The sequence below is a fragment of the Miscanthus floridulus genome, chromosome 7 (genome assembly GCF_019320115.1).
Source record: "Miscanthus floridulus cultivar M001 chromosome 7, ASM1932011v1, whole genome shotgun sequence".
Taxonomy (NCBI): domain Eukaryota; kingdom Viridiplantae; phylum Streptophyta; class Magnoliopsida; order Poales; family Poaceae; genus Miscanthus; species Miscanthus floridulus.
In genome coordinates this window covers 52352994-52371203 of record NC_089586.1, presented here as the reverse complement: position 1 = coordinate 52371203, position 18210 = coordinate 52352994, and the positions used below count along the sequence as shown (strand labels likewise).

The following is an 18210-nucleotide window of genomic DNA, read 5'->3' as shown; positions in this document are numbered from 1 at the left end:
TCGTGCAATAGATCTTTGAGCTCGATGTCTTCGAACGCAGGCAGGCTCGAAAGTGGTGTCCGCTATGTCAGGGACGATGCTGGCATCCGACACACCTCCATGGATGAGCGCGCTTTGACGTGTTGCTGTGAAGGATTGCTAGAGGCAAATTATGTAGATTTTGTGCTCTAAATCTTGCATATATTTTGAATAATTGTTGGTCAAAATTTATAAAGTTTGATTTTTTTCTTTTGTATATAAATAAAGTATCACTTATTAATTATTTCTAGATGAAGGGAATATTTACTATAAGAAATAAACTTATTCTAGCCTTTATTTGTTCAATCAACGAGTGATAGGAGGCAGAATTTTTGTGCTAAGTTTGTCTAGCGCACTGCAAATTCCGAAAGCAGACATGAAAAAAATGGAGTCCCGAGCGAGTCGGACAATGGAACCAAACAAACAGCGCCGAGGTGGGCTCGGACAACACATCGGATTGGACCCTGGAAAACGAAAACAAGGACGGCCACGCAAGGCCGTGTCCGAGTCCGACATGACCGCCGGCCACCGCGCACCCAGGCCAATAAAAAGGCACCTACCTGCCCGCCATGCCATCCCATCAAACCGAAGTTGCGCAGCTCCATCGGCTAACTAACAACATAATCGAGCGAGATGGGGCGCATTAAACATGCTGCATCACTTCTACTCGCTGTGGCCCTCGCGCTCCTGCTCCCGGCGTCGCTGTGCGCCGCCGAGCCGATCAAGACCACGCCCACGCTCTGGGGCTTCCACCTGCCGCTGTCCGACGATGTCACCGGCGCCGAGAGCCTTGCCTTCGACCGGCGCGGCCAGGGCCCCTACGCTGGCATCTCCGACGGTCGCGTCCTCAAGTGGGGCGGCAGCGCCGTCAGCTAGACCACTTTCATCCACAGTCCAAACTACCGGAAGATCCCACTATGCACGGCGTCCATGGTGCCGTCGGAATAGACGGAGAGCATGTGCGGCTGCCCGCTTGGGCTGCAGTTCTACGCCATGCATGACTAGTGACCTCTACATCGCCGATGCGTACATGAGGCTCATGAAGGTCAGGCCCGACGACGGCAAGGCCCAGGTGCTGGCGACCCAAGCGGACAATGGCGCGCCGTTCCACTTCGTCAACGGACTCGACGTCGACTAGGGCACGGGCGACGTGTGTTAGATAATCTACTGCCCCCTTGTGTGAACATATGGCAAGGGAAGGCGGTGTCGAAAAGATCCCCTGATGTGATATTGTAGTACTTTGCAAGGGCAGACACCGAATGGCTCGCCTATCGTACTGTAGCCACAGCAGGAGCAGTAGTCACTGTAGCAGCATGGCAGATGTACTAGGACTAGATGGATAGAGTTGTATATATAGTTTGTCACTGCAACTCAGTAAAGTGAGAGTTTAGATTTGCCATCTCCTATATAGAGCTCCGACCAACGCTAGTGTCTCTGCTATGTGTATGCTCTGTTCTACCTTCCTTCTTCTACCTCTAGCCATAGTGTGTGGTCGGATAATGTTTGTCGTGGTCGGTAAGACTGGTGAGTGATCGACTCACCTGAGCCAGTGATCTTGTGGGCCAACAAGTGGTATCAGAGTCGTATAAGTGTCGTCGCCGGAGTAACCACTGGCGATGACGAACGGTTTGAAGATGGGCGACAGCAGCAGAGTTGTTGTGGCTGCCCAGCCACGATAGGAGGTCATTGTTCACACGGTGCGGGAGGTCAGCGACACTAGTTCACCGACGCTGACTCGCACCAACTGTGGAGAGTGGTCGATGACCGTGAAGGTCAAGCTCAGAGCCCAATGGCTCTAAAATACTATTAACAAGGGCACCAATAATGAAGAAGATGACATGTCAGCGTTGGAGGCTATCCTTGCTGCTGTACCGATAAAGTACAGGGAGCTACAGGAAGCAAAAAGCTCTGCAAAGGAGGCGTGGGAGGCTATTGCAGCGATGCGCGTCGGTTTCGACCGTGCAAAGATAGCGACGGCCTAGCTTCTGAAGCAGGAGTATGCCAACCTCAAGTTCAAGGATGGTGAATCAGTGGAGGATTTCTCCTTCTGCCTACAGACACTCATCAGCAAGCTGAAGAGCCATGACTTCACCATCGACGAAGAGGAGACGGTCTCTAAGTACCTCCACTCCATGCTGGTAAAGTACATCCAGATCGCTCTCTCCATAGAGACGATGCTGGACTTGTCCACCCTCATCATTGAGGATGTGACAGGCCATCTGCGAACGGTGGATGAGCGCCTAGAGTAGGCGACAACAACGAAGGACAGCGGCAAACTACTACTGACAGAGGAGGAGTGGGCTGCTCGGAGGAACTCTGGGGTAGCCTTCTCTAGCTGTAGTGGCGATGGCAAGCACCGCGGCAAGGCTTCTTCAGAGAAGAAGCAGGTCGACCCCAACGCCTGCCGACGCTACGGGAAGACAGCCCATTGGGCAAGGGAGTGCCCAAATCGTAAGTAGGAGAATAAGGCTGAGGCTCATCTAGCGTAAGCTGACGATGATGATGAGGCCACTATGAAAGCTCTAGTTTGGTTTTGGTAAATTGATGAAACCCTAAGTGCTAACCTAGTTTATCAAGTGACCATGAGATAGGTAGCACACTCCAAGTGATAAAGCAAATGAAGATCATAGCATGATGATGATGATACCATGATGATGGTCAAGTGCTTGGACTTGGAAAGAAGAAAGAGAAAAACAAAAGCTCAAGGCAAAGGTATAAACCATAGGATCTATTTTATTTTGGTGATCAAGACACTTAGAGAGTGTGATCACATTTAGGATTGATAGCCGTACTATTAAAAGGGGTGAAACTCATATCGGAATGCGGTTATCAAAGTGCCACTAGATGCTCTAACTCATTGCATATGCATTTAGGATCTAGTGGAGTGCTAACACCCTTGAAAATATTTGTGAAAATATGCTAACACATGTGCACAAGGTGATACACTTGGTGGTTGGCACATTTGATCAAGGGTGGTGAAGTTTGGGAGCAAGGGTAAGAAACTCCACCAGTGGAGTGTCCACCCGTAGAGTTCGGATAGTCCGACGGTGCCACCGGCGCCCTAGATAGAAAAGACAGAGGTCACGGGGAGTGACCGGACACTGGCCTCGGTTGGACCAGCGTGTCCGGTCAGATGTATCAGCGAAGACGCTGGCGTCGGTCAAACGACCGGACGTTGGGTCGCTCTACGATCGGACGCTGGTAGGGTGCATCCGGTTAGTGCTGACGTAGGCTGATGTGAGGCACATAGAGGAGACGTTGAATGACCGGACGCTGGGTGAGTCCGATCGGGCATGACCGGACGTGTCCAGTCGTGAAAATTCATGTTTGGAACCTTACTGGAAATGACCGGACGCTGAGATCCAGCGTCCGGTCACTTTCTAGCCAACGCGTCCAGTCAACTGATGATCGTTGAAATCTGACAAATAGTATTTGAAGCAGGGGACATGTGGCATGAATCACATGACCGGACGCTGAGGGCCAGCGTCCGGTCGATCGGACCGGAGCGTCCGGTCACCCCGTGCTGTACCAAGTGAAGGGGTACAACGGCTCTATTTCGTGGGGGCTTCTATTTAAGCCCTATGGCCGGTTCAAGCTCACTCTCTTGGCCATTTTCATTGACATAGCAACCTTATGAGCTTAGCCAAAGCCCTCCCATCCATCTCCATTATTGATTCATCATCATAGTGAGATTAGGAGAGAATCCAAGTGCATTGCTTGAGTGATTGCATCTAGAGGCACTTGGTATTCGTGTTTTGCTATGGATTTTGCTTGTTACTCTTGGTGGTTGCTGCCACCTAGATGGCTTGGAGCAGCGAAGATCATTGAGCGGAGGGGGTAATTGTCTCCGGCTCCGATCATGGTGATTGTGAGGGGTTCTTGACCTTTCCTCGGTGAAGAGCCAAAAGGTACTCTAGTGGATTGCTCGTGGCTTATGTGATCCTCATCTTGTGTTGGTTGTGTGGCACCCTATTGAGGGTTTGGCGTGTGAAGCCAATTAGCGCGTGAACCTCCAAGTGAGTGAATCGCCACAATGAGGAGTAGCTTGCCAGCAAGCAAGTGAACCTTGGTAAAAATCATTGTGTTCATCATTGATTCCGAGGTGATTGGTCTTTATTGTTATTCATCCTTGTGATTGATTGGTTTCTTCATATACATGGCGGTATAACCTTCTTGATCACTCTCTTTACTTTACTGCAAACTAGTTGACAAGCTCTTTAGTGTAGCTAGTTATGAGAGCTTGCTTGCTTGGTTGGTGTGGCTCTTTAGTTAGCCTTTGAGAGCACACTAACATAGGGTAGTGTCATAGCTTTTGTGTGAATAGACACTATCTAAACTAGAATTGTGGTAGGTGGCTTGCATTTTGAGTAGGCTAGCGCAACACTTGCTTCGCCTCATAATTGTCTAACCTTTTTGTTAAGTGTTGTTGTACAAATTTTTATTAGGCTATTCACCACCCCTCTAGCCATTAGGACCTTTCACACTATCCTGATGGCGATGTTCTATGCACTGCACGACGTTGAGATCGAGAACAAGGAAGAGGTGCTGACGATGAAAGGGCCTGGGAAGACCCTGAAGCCTGTCAACCTCGACGAACCACGTGCCCAAGTCCACCTCGGACGTGTGGACGGTGAGTAGGAGCAGTGGTGGTACCTGAACTCTAGTACCAGCAACCCCATGACAGGCTCCCAGGATGTCTTCTCCGAGCTCGACGACAATGTGACCGGTACGGTGAAGTTCAGTGATGGCTCACGCATGGTAATCCGAGGGCGCGACACCATCATCTTTAGGTGTCATAACGGCGAGCACCACGTGCTAACAAATGTATATTACATCCCATAGCCATATTTAAGCATTATCGACATTGGCCAGCTAGATGAGCGTGGTAGCGAGGTACTAATCAAGGATAGAGTCCTTAGGATCAGGGACCAGGAGCAACGACTTCTCGCTAAGGTAATGAGGTCCTAGAACCAGTTGTACCTGCTCAACTTAAAGGTGGAGCAGCCGGTGTGCCTAGCGGCAAGGCACACCAGGGAGCCATGGCTGTGGCATGCTCGGTTTGACTATCTCAACTTCAACGCGCTTGGTCAGCTGGAGAAGATGGTCTGAGGACTACGTCACATCGAGAACAGAGGCGAGCTATGTGATAGCTGCCTAGCCGGGAAGCAGAGGAGGTTGCCGTTCCCAAAGGCAGCCAAGTATCGTGGGGCGGACGCTCTTGAGCTCGTCCACGGTGATCTCTGCAGGCCAATCACGCCAGCAACAAATGGTGGTCGATGGTACTTTCTCCTGCTCATGGATGATTGCAGCCGCTACATGTGGCTACAGCTCCTAACGAGCAAGGATGAAGCGGCGGCGACGATCAAGAAGTTCAAGATACGTGCGGAGGCCGAGAGCAGCAAGAAAGCCATTTGGGTACCAAAGAGCTTAGTGACTAACCTTCAAGGACCCAAGCAAGTTTGGGTACCTAAAAAGAATTGATCTTCTTTTGTAGGTCAATTACAAAGCTAGAGGAAGGCATTGGGTTCTTGATAGTGGGTGTACTCAACACATGACCGGTGATGCAAGAATGTTCAACTCAATCAACACCAATGGCAATGATGGTTATGATAGTATCACATTTGGTGACAGTGGTAAAGGCAAGGTCAAAGGGCTTGGTAAGATTGCAATATCAAATGACATGAGCATATCCAATGTATTGCTAGTAGAGAGCTTGAACTTCAATTTGCTATCCATGGCTTAATTGTGTGATCTTGGATTCAAATGCATATTTGGGGTAGATGATGTAGAGATCATAAGTGTAGATGGATCTAACTTGATCTTCAAAGGCTTTAGATATGAGAATTTATACTTGGTTGATTTCAATGCTAGTGAAGCTAGATTATCTACATGCTTGTTCACTAAGTCTAGCATGGGTTGGTTATGGCATAGAAGGCTTGGTCATGTTGGAATGAAACAATTGAATAGATTGGTTAAGCATGACTTAGTTAGAGGCTTGAAAGATGTTGTGTTTGAGAAGGATAAACTTTGTAGCTCTTGTTAAGCCGGCAAATAAGTTGGAAACACCCATCCTAAGAAAAGCATGATGAGCACTAGCAAAGCATTTGAGTTATTGCACATGGATATGTTTGGGCCAACACAATACACTAGTATCGGTGGAAACAAATATGGCTTTGTGATAGTGGATGATTACACTAGATACACATGGGTATTCTTTCTAGTGGACAAAAGTGATGTATTTGCAACATTTAAATCATTTGTCAAAGGCATTCACAATGAGTTTGAAACAACCATCAAGAGAGTTAGAAGTGACAATGGTAGTGAGTTCAAGAACACTAGAATTGAAGAGTTGTGTGATGAATTTGGAATTAGACATCAATTCTCGGCCAAGTACACACCTCAATCAAATGTCCTTGTTGAGAGGAAGAATAGAACACTCATTGATATGGCAAGGTCTATGCTTAGTGAGTACAATGTGAGTCAATCTTTTTGGGCCAAAGCCATCAACACGGCTTACTATTGTAGCAACCGCCTCTATTGTCACCGATTGAAAGAGAAGACACCATATGAGCTCTTGAATGGTAGAAAGCCCAACATTGCATATTTTCGGGTCTTTGGTTGCAAATGCTATATCTTGAAGAAAAGCACAAGATTGGGCAAGAAATTTGATGAAGGATTCCTACTTGGCTATTCCACTACAAGCAAAGCTTATAGAGTTTGGAATTTGGATGGTGGTACTCTTGAGGAAGTTCATGATGTTGAATTTGATGAAACCAAGGGTTCACAAGTAGAGAATGAGAACTTAGAAGATGTTAGAGGCATTCAACTTTCAAATGCCATGAAGAACATGGATATTGGTGAATTGAGGCCTAGGCAAGTGAATGATGATGAAGATGATCAAGTGCAAGTGCTCTTTAACTCAAATATGCAAGATGATACAAATCAAGTTAGTACAAGTGACTCTCATGACAATGAACAAGATCAAGTGGCTAGTACATCATCTAAACCCAATGATCAAGCAAGTGCAAGCAATCAAGTTCCTATCCTCCAACCAACCAATATTGCAAGAGATCATCCTTTGGACACTATCATTGGTGATATTTCAAGAGGTGTACAAACAAGATCAAGATTGGCATCATTTTGTGAGCATTTCTCATTTGTGTCATCCATTGAACCAAAGAAGATAGATGAAGCATTGAAGGATGTTGATTGGGTGAATGCTATGCATGAAGAATTGAATAACTTTATGAGAAATCAAGTATGGGAATTAGTAGAGAGACCAAAGGGACACAATGTGATTGAAACCAAATGGGTCTTTAGAAACAAGCAAGATCAAGATGGGATAGTAGTAAGGAACAAAGCAAGATTAGTAGCACAAGGCTATACACAAGTTGAAGGTCTTGACTTTAGAGAAACATATGCCCCGGTTGCTAGATTGAAAGCAATAAGAATCTTGCTAGCCTATGCTTGTGCCCACAACATCAAACTCTATCAAATGGATGTTAAGAGTGCATTTCTCAATGGCTACATCAATGAAGAAGTATATGTAGAGCAACCTCCCAGTTTTGAAGATGATAAGAAACCCAACCATGTGTACAAGTTGAAGAAAGCATTGTATGGCTTAAAGCAAGCACCAAGAGCATGGTATGAGAGATTAAGAGATTTCCTACTCTCTAAAGGGTTCACAATGGGCAAGGTTGACACCACTCTTTTCATCAAGAAGATTGGAAAAGACCTATTTGTAAAATCTATGTTGATGATATCATATTTGGATTAACCAATCAAGACTTTTGTGATGAGTTTGGAAAGATGATGGCTAATGAGTTTGAGATGTCAATGATTGGAGAGTTAAGTTACTTCCTTGGTCTTCAAATCAAGCAATTGAAGAATGGTACATTTGTAAGTCAAGGCAAGTATATCAAGGACATGATCAAGAAGTTTGGCATGAGTGATAGCAAAGTCATTAGCACACCAATGGGAACAAATGGAAACTTGGATAGTGATGCAAGTGGAAATATGGTGGATCAAAAATTGTATCGGTCTATGATTGGAAGCCTACTCTATGTGACTGCATCAAGGCCGGATGTCATGTTTAGTGTATGCATGTGTGCAAGATTTTAAGCCTCACCAAGAGAAAGTCATTTGAAGGCCACAAAGAGGATATTAAGGTACTTGAAGCATACACCAAATATTGGTTTGTGGTATCCCAAAGGAGCAAAGTTTGAGCTAGTTGGTTACTTCGACTCGGATTATGCGGGATGCAAGGTTGAAAGAAAGAGCACCTCGGGCACATGTCAATTGTTGGGAAGATCACTTATTTCATGGTCATCAAAGAAGCAAAATAGTGTTGCATTATCAACCGCCAAAGCCGAATACATATCCGTCGATAGTTATTGTGCACAAGTACTTTGGATGAAGGCCACTTTGAGTGATTTTGGAATCAAATTCAAGAAAGTGCCATTGCTATGTGACAATGAGAGTGCAATCAAGTTGACCAACAATCTGGTTCAATATGCAAGAACAAAACACATTGATGTCTACCACCATTTTATAAGAGATCACCAACAAAAAGGGGATATTTGCATTGAGAGTGTAGGCACCAAAGATCAACTTGCCGATATATTCACCAAGCCATTGGATGAGAAAATGTTTTGCAAGCTAAGGAATGAGTTGAACATATTGGATTTCTCAAATATGTGTTGATGCACCCCCCCCCACTTACATGATATGCCTCTCCTTCGAGTTATTCAAGGTAAAAGTTGTTTGGTATGACATACATCCTTGCTAAGGACATGTTTAGTGCATCTAATCATCTCTCCATTTTATTAGGCTCATTCATGTAAATCAAATGAATTTGATGTTTATATGGTATCACTATTGTGTCTATGCTTGACTTAATCTAGTGGTAGCATATGACATATTTATGGGCTTGTAAACCTAGTGTTTGATCTAGAAAATGAACTCTAAGTGTTTAACTCAACATGGTACAAGATAACCCTTATTTGGAGGTGTGAAGAAGCTTATTCTTGGATCAAACCGAGTTAGACATCTTTGGCAAATGATCTAGATTGAACCAAATTTGAGAAAATTATCCTCACCCCATTGATTGACTTTGATAATATTAACCTATCTACTTTTTGAACCTTTGTGGTTATTGATGACAAAGGTGGAGAGAAACAAAGATATAAGTGATAGGGGGAAAGATATATTAGTGTACTAAGATGGTGAAAAGACATCAAAGGGGGAGAGATATGACAAAGAAAAGGAATCAATTAAAATTTTGAGCACACAAGTAGGGGGAGCAAGCTCATAAACTTGTATGGTGCATTTGAATGTGCATTTCATTTGTTTGCTTGTATGGCATAAGTTTTAAAATTCAAAATATCCATTCTTGTATGATATATGCTAGTTGTAAGATTGAATGATGAAATGAAATCACTAGATAACTTTTATTTCCAAGTAAGTTTTTACAAGTGGTATCTTTTCAAGTATGTTTCCAAGTGGTATAGAGCTACCCATGGCGCTAGGGATGGTATAATGGTGCACTCCGATTGGTATCACGCTTTAAAGGTCCATCTTTTATACCTTAGCATCATTTGGTAGACATTAACTCCTATATTTCCTATCCAAGCATATGTGCAAGCTACAATCCAAACTCTTAGCACATATATAGGGGGAGCAAATTGCTACCATTTGGGGTTCATGAAACTTATCCATATCCTTTTACACATGATAAATATGCTTGGGCAAGCAACATAGATTCAATTGAATTTCAATTCATATCTTTGTGAAAGGGTTGTCATCAATTACCAAAAAAGGGGAGATTGAAAGCTCTAGTTTGGTTTGGGTAAATTGATGAAACCCTAAGTGCTATCCTAGTTTATCAAGTGATCATGAGATAGGTAGCACACTCCAAGTGATGAAGCAAATGAAGATCATAGCATGATGATGATGATACCATGATGATGATCAAGTGCTTGGACTTGAAAAGAAGAAAGAGAAAAACAAAAGCTCAAGGCAAAGGTATAAACCATAGGAGTTATTTTGTTTTGGTGATCAAGACACTTAGAGAGTGTGATCACATTTAGGATTAATAGTCGTAATATTAAGAGGGGTGAAACTCGTATCGGAATGCGGTTATCAAAGTGCCACTAGATGCTCTAACTCATTGCATATGCATTTAGGATCTAGTGGAGTGCTAACACCGTTGAAAATGTTTGTGAAAATATGCTAACACATGTGCACAAGGTGATACACTTGGTGGTTGGCACATTTGATCAAGGGTGGTGAAGTTTGGGAGCAAGGGTAAGAAACTCCACCGACGGAGTGTCCGCCCGTAGAGTGCGGATAGTCCAACGGTGCCACCGGCGCCCTAGACAAAAAAGACGGAGGTCACTGGGAGTGACCGAACACTGGCCTCGGTTGGACAAGCGCGTCCGGTCAGATGTATCAGCGAAGACGCTGGCGTCGGTCAAACGACCGGACACTGGGTCGCTCTGCGATCGGACACTAGCAGGGTGCGTCCGGTCAGTGCTGACGTAGGCTGACGTGAGGCGCACAAAGGAGACGTTGAATGACCGGACTCTGGGTGAGTCCGATTGGGCATGACCGGATGCGTCCGGTCATGAAAATTTGTGTTTGGAACCTTACTAGAAATGACCGGACGCGCTGAGGTCCAGCGTCCGGTCACTTTCTAACCAACGCGTCCGATCAACTGATGCCTGTTGAAATCTGACGAATAGTATTTGAAGCAGGGGACACGTGGCATGAATCATGTGACCGGACGCTGAGGGCCAGCGTCCGGTCGATCGGACCGGAGCGTTCGGTCACCCTGCGTTGTACCCAGTGAAGGGGTACAACGGCTCTATTTCGTGGGGCTTCTATTTAAGCCCCATGGCCGGTTCAAGCTCACTCTCTTGGCCATTTTCATTGACATAGCAACCTTGTGAGCTTAGCCAAAGCCCTCCCATCCATCTCCATCATTGATTCATCATCATAGTGAGATTAGGAGAGAATCCAAGTGCATTGCTTGAGTGATTGCATCTAGAGGCACTTGGTGTTTGTGTTTTGCTATGGATTTTGCTTGTTACTCTTGGTGGTTGCCGCCACCTAGATGGCTTGGAGCAGCGAGGATTATTGAGCGGAGGGGGTAATTGTCTCTGGCTCCGATCATGGTGATTGTGAGGGGTTCTTGACCTTTCCCCGGCGAAGAGCCAAAAGGTACTCTAGTGGATTGCTCGTGGCTTGTGTGATCCTCATCTTGTGTTGGTTGTGCGGCACCCTATTGAGGGTTTAGCGTGTGAAGCCAATTAGCGCGTGAACCTCCAAGTGAGTGAATCACCACAATGAGGAGTAGCTTGTCGGCAAGCAAGTGAACCTCGGTAAAAATCATTGTGTTCATCATTGATTCCGAGGTGATTGGTCTTCATTGTTATTCATCCTTGTGATTGATTGGTTTCTTCATATACACGGTGGTATAACCTTCTTGATCACTCTCTTTACTTTACTGCAAACTAGTTGACAAGCTCTTTAGTGTAGCTAGTTGTGAGAGCTTGCTTGGTTGGTTGGTGTGGCTCTTTAGTTAGCCTTTGAGAGCACGCTAACATAGGGTAGTGTCATAGCTTTTGTGTGAATAGACACTATCTAAACTAGAATTGTGGTAGGTGGCTTGCATTTTGAGTAGGCTAGTGCAACACTTGCTTCGCCTCATAATTGTCTAATCTTTTTGTTAAGTGTTGTTGTACAAATTTTTATTAGGCTATTCACCCCCCCCTCTAGCCATTAGGATCTTTCACACTATCCTGATGGCGACGTTCGGTGCACTGCACGATGTTGAGACTGAGAAGAAGGAAGAGGTGCTGACGGTGAAAGGGCCTGGGAAGACCCTGAAGCCTGCCAACCTCGACGAACCGCGTGCCCAAGTCAACCTTGGACGTGTGGACAGTGAGTAGGAGCAGCGGTGGTACCTGAACTCTGGTACCAGCAACCATATGACGGGCTCCCAGGATGTCTTCTCTGAGCTCGACGACAATGTGACCGGTACGGTGAAGTTTAGTGATGGCTCACACGTGGTAATCCGAGGGCGCGACACCATCATCTTTAGGTGCCAGAACGGCGAGCACCATGTGCTAACAAATATATATTACATCCCACAGCTGCGTTCAAGCATTATCCACATTGGCCAGCTAGATGAGCGTAGTAGCAAGGTACTAATCAAGGACAGAGTCCTTAGGATCAGGGACCAGGAGCAGCGACTTCTCGCTAAGGTAAAGAGGTCCTAGAACCAGTTGTACCTGCTCGACTTAAAGGTGGAGCAGCCGGTGTGCCTAGCGGCAAGGCACACCAGGGAGCCATGGCTGTGGCATGCCTGGTTTGACTATCTCAGCTTCAACACGCTTGGTTGGCTGGAGAAGATGGTCCGAGGACTATGTCACATCGAGAACAGAGGTGAGCTGTGTGATAGCTGCCTGGCAGGGAAGCAGAGGAGGTTGTCGTTCCCAAAGGCGGCCAAGTATCTCGGGGCGGATGCTCTTGAGCTCGTCCACGGCGATCTCTGCAGGCCAATCACGCCAGCAACAAATAGTGGTCGACGGTACTTCCTCCTGCTCATGGATGATTGCAGCCGCTACATGTGGCTACAACTCCTAATGAGCAAGGATGAAGCGGCGCGGTGATCAAGAAGTTCAAGATGCGTGTGGAGGCCGAGAGCGGCAAGAAGCTACGAGTGTTGAGGACTGATCATGGTGGCGAATTCAATTCGGTGGAGTTCTCTACGTACTACGCGGATTAGGGTGTGGTGCGGCACCATACCATGCTGTACTCGCCATAGCAGAATGGCATGGTGGAGCGACGGAACCAGACGGTGGTCGGCATAGCTCAATTCATGATGAAGGCCAAAGGCATGCCGGCAAGGTTCTAGGGTGAGGCGGTGACCATGGCAGTGTTCATCCTCAACTGTGCTCCCACCAAGGCCCTGAAGGACAAGACGCCATTCAAGGCTTGGCATGGACGCAAGCCGAGCATGTCCTTCCTCAGGACATTTGGCTACATCAGCCACGTCAGGAAGACAAAGCTGGTCCTGACCAAGCTAGAGGACAGAAGGACACCGATGGTGTTCCTTGGCTACGCGGAGGGTACCAAGGCATACCGGCTCTATGACCCACGCGGAGACAAGGTTCTTGTCTCGTGTGACGTTGTGTTCGACGAGAAGGTAGCCTGGGACTAGAATAGTCCGAGCATGAGGGAAGCTAGCGGCTTCACCAGCACCTTCATCGTTGAGCACTTGGTCATCCATAGTGGTGGAGACGCTAGGGAAGAGGTGTCGAGGACTTCGAGAGGGGTGCCAAGCACTCCAACGACAGAGCTGAGCACTCTAGGAGGGAAGCCGAGCACTCCAGGAGTGGAGCGGGGACATCCTGCAGTGGTGGCGACCACTCCAAGACGGGTGCCGACATACTCCCATAGCAGTGCCAAGGGGTCTTGCATTGGTGCCGATGACTGCAAGACGGGTGTCGAGCACTCTAGGAGGGGTGCAGACCACTCTAGGAGTGGTGATGAGCGGTCCAAAAGTAGTGCCGAGCACTGTATCCGGAGTGCTGAGGACTCTAGGTGCTGTGTCGATCACTCCGGTGGAACAGGGAACTCCATCAATACTGATTGAGTTTGCCTCACCTCCAAGTGACATCACTGAGTTCATGGATGCCTTCCACGATGGTAAGGAGGTGTGGTTCTGCAGGCTGGACGACATCGTCAGCGGCACAGGGCCCTCAGGCCTAGCGAATAGGCTGCTCAACGACCCAGAGCTACTGCTCGTCAGTGTAGAGGAACCACCCACATTCACGCTGGCCGAGCGTGATAGAAATTGGCGATGAGCGATGATGGAGGAGATGAAGACGATCGAGGAAAATGAGACTTGGGAGCTCGCTGATCCACCTCCAGGATGTCGTCCATCAGCCTAAAGTGGGTGTATAAAGTCAAGCAGGACAAGCACGGGGACATTGTTAAGCACAAGGCGCGCCTCGTCGCCCGAGGCTTTGTCTAGCATGAGGGCATCGATTTCGAGGAGGTCTTTGCACCGGTAACGCGCATGGAGACGCGCATGGAGTCTGTCCTTTTGCTACTGGCTTTGGCAGCAGCAAAGGACTCGCACATCCATCACCTAGACGTAAAATCGGTCTTCCTCAACAGTGAGCTGGCGAAGATAGTTTTCGTCAGACAACCTCTAGGTTTTGCCGTCAAGGGAGCGGAGCATAGGGTGCTCCGACTGCGCAAGGCGCTCTACGGGCTATGGTAGGCCCCACGAGCATGGAACGCCAAGCTTGACGCCACGCTGGGCGAGCTTGGGTTCATTAGGTGCGCAACCGAGCATGCGCTTTACATGTGGCAATAGGGAAAGGAGGAGCTCATCGTCGGCATGTATGTAGACGACTTGATCGTCACTGGTGCGCATGCGGAGGACATCGATAGCTTCAAGCGTGAGATAGTGGCTCGTTTTTGAATGAGCGATCTCGGCGCACTCTCCTACTACCTCAGCATTGATGTGAGACAAGGGAATGAGGCACTCACGCTCGGTTAGAGCACGTACGCCTCGAAGCTGTTGGAGCGGACCGGCATGGCTGAGTGCAAGCCATGCGTGACTCCAATGGAGGAGCAGCTGAAGCTGACGAAGGCCAGTACCACGACGAAGGTAGATGCAATACTCTATCGAAGCATTGTCAGTGGTCTGCGCTACCTAATCCATATGAGGCCGGACATTGCGTTCGCCGTAGGCTACGTCAGTCGCTTCATGGAGGATCCAAGAGAGGATCACTGGACTGCAGTGAAGCGGCTACTGCGCTACATCAAAGGGATGGTGGATCAGGGGATCGTCTTTCCTAAGACCGGCGGAAGTAGGCTACAACTCACTGTGTTCAACGACGTAGACAATGCATGGGATATCGACGGACGGCGGAGCACCTCTGGCGTGCTCGTCTTCCTCGGATCGGCTCCAATTTCATGGCTATCGCTGAAACAGAAGGTGATGGCGCTATCTACGTGTGAGGCAGAGTACGTAGCGACAGCCACAATAGCGTGCTAAGTTGTGTGGCTGCGTCGGCTGCTGGGCGGGCTGACTGGTGTGGAAGCTCACCCACCAGCACTGATGATGCCCGCCATCGCCCTCGCGAAGAATCCGGTTCTCCACGACCAGAGCAATCACATTGACGTGAAGTTCCACTTCCTCAGGGACTGTGTCGATGGAGGGAAAATCGTCATCGAGTTCGTCGAAACTGGTCGGCAACTCGCGGACATCCTCACCAAGCCGCTCAGCCGTCTTCGACTCATGGAGCTGAAGAAGATGATTGGCATGGATGGGTTCAAGGGTTAGCAGTAGGATTAGGGAAAGAATCGTTAGATAATCTACTGCTCCCTTGTGTGAACACATGGCAAGGAAAGATGGCGCCGAAAAGGTATCCTGTTGTGGTACTGTAGCCGTTGTAAGGGCAGGCGCCGAACGGCTCATCTACCACACTGTAGCCACAATAGGAGCAGGCCTCAGAGTCAGCCCTGCTGTTACATGTAGTCACTGTAGTAACATGGTAGATGTACTATAACTAGATTGATAGAGTTGTATATATAGTTTGTCATTGCAACTCAGTAAAGTGAGAGTTCAGATTTGCCATTTTCTATACAGAGCTTCGGCTAACGCTGGTGTCTCTGTTGTGTGTGTATGCTTTGTTCTCCTTTTCTTCTTCTACCTCTAGCTATACTGTATGGTCAGACAACGTTTATCGCGATCGACAAAACTGGTGAGTGATTGACTCAAGTGAGTCGCTGATCCTATGGGCTAACAACATGTACTTCACGGACAACAGCGCCACGTACCCGCGCAGGTTCAACACCGAGATCATGATGAATGCCGACGCCACGGGCGACTGCTCAAGTATGACGCGCGGACAAAGCAGGTCACCGTGCTCAAGGCCGACCTGCCGTACCCCAACGGCGTGGCGGTCAGCAGCGACAGGACGCATGTGGTGGTGGCGCACACCGTGCCGTGCCAGGCGTTCAGGTATTGCCTCAAGGGGCCCAAGGCCGGCTAGTACGAGCTCCTCGCGGACCTGCCTGGGTACCCGGATAATGTGAGGCGCGACGCCAGGGGCGGCTACTGGGTAGCGCTCAACCAGGAGAAGGCGCGGCTCGACGCGACGGCCCCTCCAGTGAAGCATCTCGTTGGTGTCCGGCTTGGTGTAGACGGCGAGGCGGTGGAGGAGCTGACAGCGGCTAAGGGCGTGACTCTGAGCGACGTTGCTGAGAAAGACGGCCAGCCGTGGCTAGGATCCGTAGAATTGGACTACGGGGGCCTAGTTTAGATTACTACAGTGCTGGATCAGATAATATACTAGCTACACAGTAACATGCCCTCTGGTATTTAGATTAGGGCAGCTCCAACAATTAGCTTTTTTTTATTATCATTCCAACAATTGACTTTTAAGTTAGCTCTAAGTATTTTTCTCATATTTTAATGGAAGAGAGAGAAAATCTAGTTCTTAATGAAGAGCTAAGCTCTTACACATATTTTAAGGTTACATGAGAGTGTCATATAAGGCTACCATGTTAAAAGCTATGTGCTAAAAATTAGCACTGTTGGAGAAGTTGGCTTAGAACTACTGACTGGTTCTTACCATTGCGGGTGCCCTTAGAAAGTAGTTTTAGTTATAGATTGTACTCCCTCCGTTCAAATATTAAACATTAGTATTATTATGCATTTATTTAAAGTGGAGAGAGTATCTTCTTATGGCTCTAATTACATTTATATTGATTTTATTATTTATTATTATTAGATGTACAAAGTCGTTTATGATTTTAGAGTTTATATGTGGGAATTTCATGTGTTATCTGGGTTTGTTTGCTTTTGTGTCGTATCCAAGATAATCCATCGCATAGATGGACAATATTAACCATGACACAAAATATTATATTTGTTGCGTGATCTGTATAATTGTGGATTGATTTAGCTTACGTTGTCAACTTGACCTGGACCTCATAACAATTCTGTCGCTATGGTTGCTCTACTATAAATAACCTTTTTTTCACTGATGTTACCAACAAATACACCTGCATAAGTGATGTTACCAACAAACACGTACTCAAACTATTTTTCGCAATAAAATTTAAACAAAAGCATATAATTATTGGAGATCGGTCGTTAATTGATATAGCGCATTGTTGTTAAAAAAGATAAATAGCTACATTTTCGTTCAAACTGCTTTGGACTTGGGCTGCTTAATCTAATTTGGAGATACAATTAATTTTAGTAACTACCACGAGTTAGATCCACGTATACACTACTAATAGTCAATCACTGTTGTCAGGTACGCATGAGCCAAAAGTGATTATGCTTCACTGACAGGTTATTAGCCTACATTCGGACAATAATTGGGGATCCTATTCACATGCTAATGAAGACTCCTATCGCTGCCGGGTCGACCCACAACCCCACAGCTGGTCATAGCAACACAACTGACCGTGATAGAAATGACAAGAAGGAACTTCACCAACAACCCCTCTATGCTAACTATGGGCCATTGCTAGTAATTCTTAAGCCCTTTGGTAAGCTCTAGTCACACCCCTAGCGAAGACCGCCATCCAATTCATCCTCTAAGTACAAAATTTGGTAGATTAGCTATGGATGGCCTTCGCCTAAGCAAAATCCACCTATGTACCTCCCTAGATTTGTTCTAGACCCTCCTAGCAACACCTCTACAAAAATTAACCTTTTAGCAGACCATAGCCCAGTCTACTCTCGACAAGCTTGAGGGTGAGCCTCGATGCCTTCACCATGGCTGACCGATGGTCTATCCAGGTAGGTGCGATGGTCCAAAATGCCTAAAACCACACAACATAGACATGAAACCCCTCAGATGGTCCATAGAGACCCTATGGATGTACTCCTGGGGAGACTTATGAGTTTGCTGAAGCCTCTGTTCTTGCTTAACCCAAACGTTTGTGGAATCTTGCAGCCCACAATCTCTGCTGTACATGACATAGCAATTGCCTATACTTGCCATTTATCCAGAAATGCGTATATATATAGTACTACCTAGCTCTGTCCAAGAAACTATACAATATTGGTTAACATGTATCAAGTTTAATCAAATATATATGTATAAAAATATTAATATTTATAACACTAAATAAATATAATATTATAAATAT

General features: G+C 46.8%; 1 pseudogene; it reads left to right on the top strand.

The window, feature by feature from the left end:
• Nucleotides 1–651: 651 nt before the first annotated feature.
• Nucleotides 652–16364, top strand: LOC136463229 (protein STRICTOSIDINE SYNTHASE-LIKE 10-like; annotated as a pseudogene).
• Nucleotides 16365–18210: the final 1846 nt, after the last annotated feature.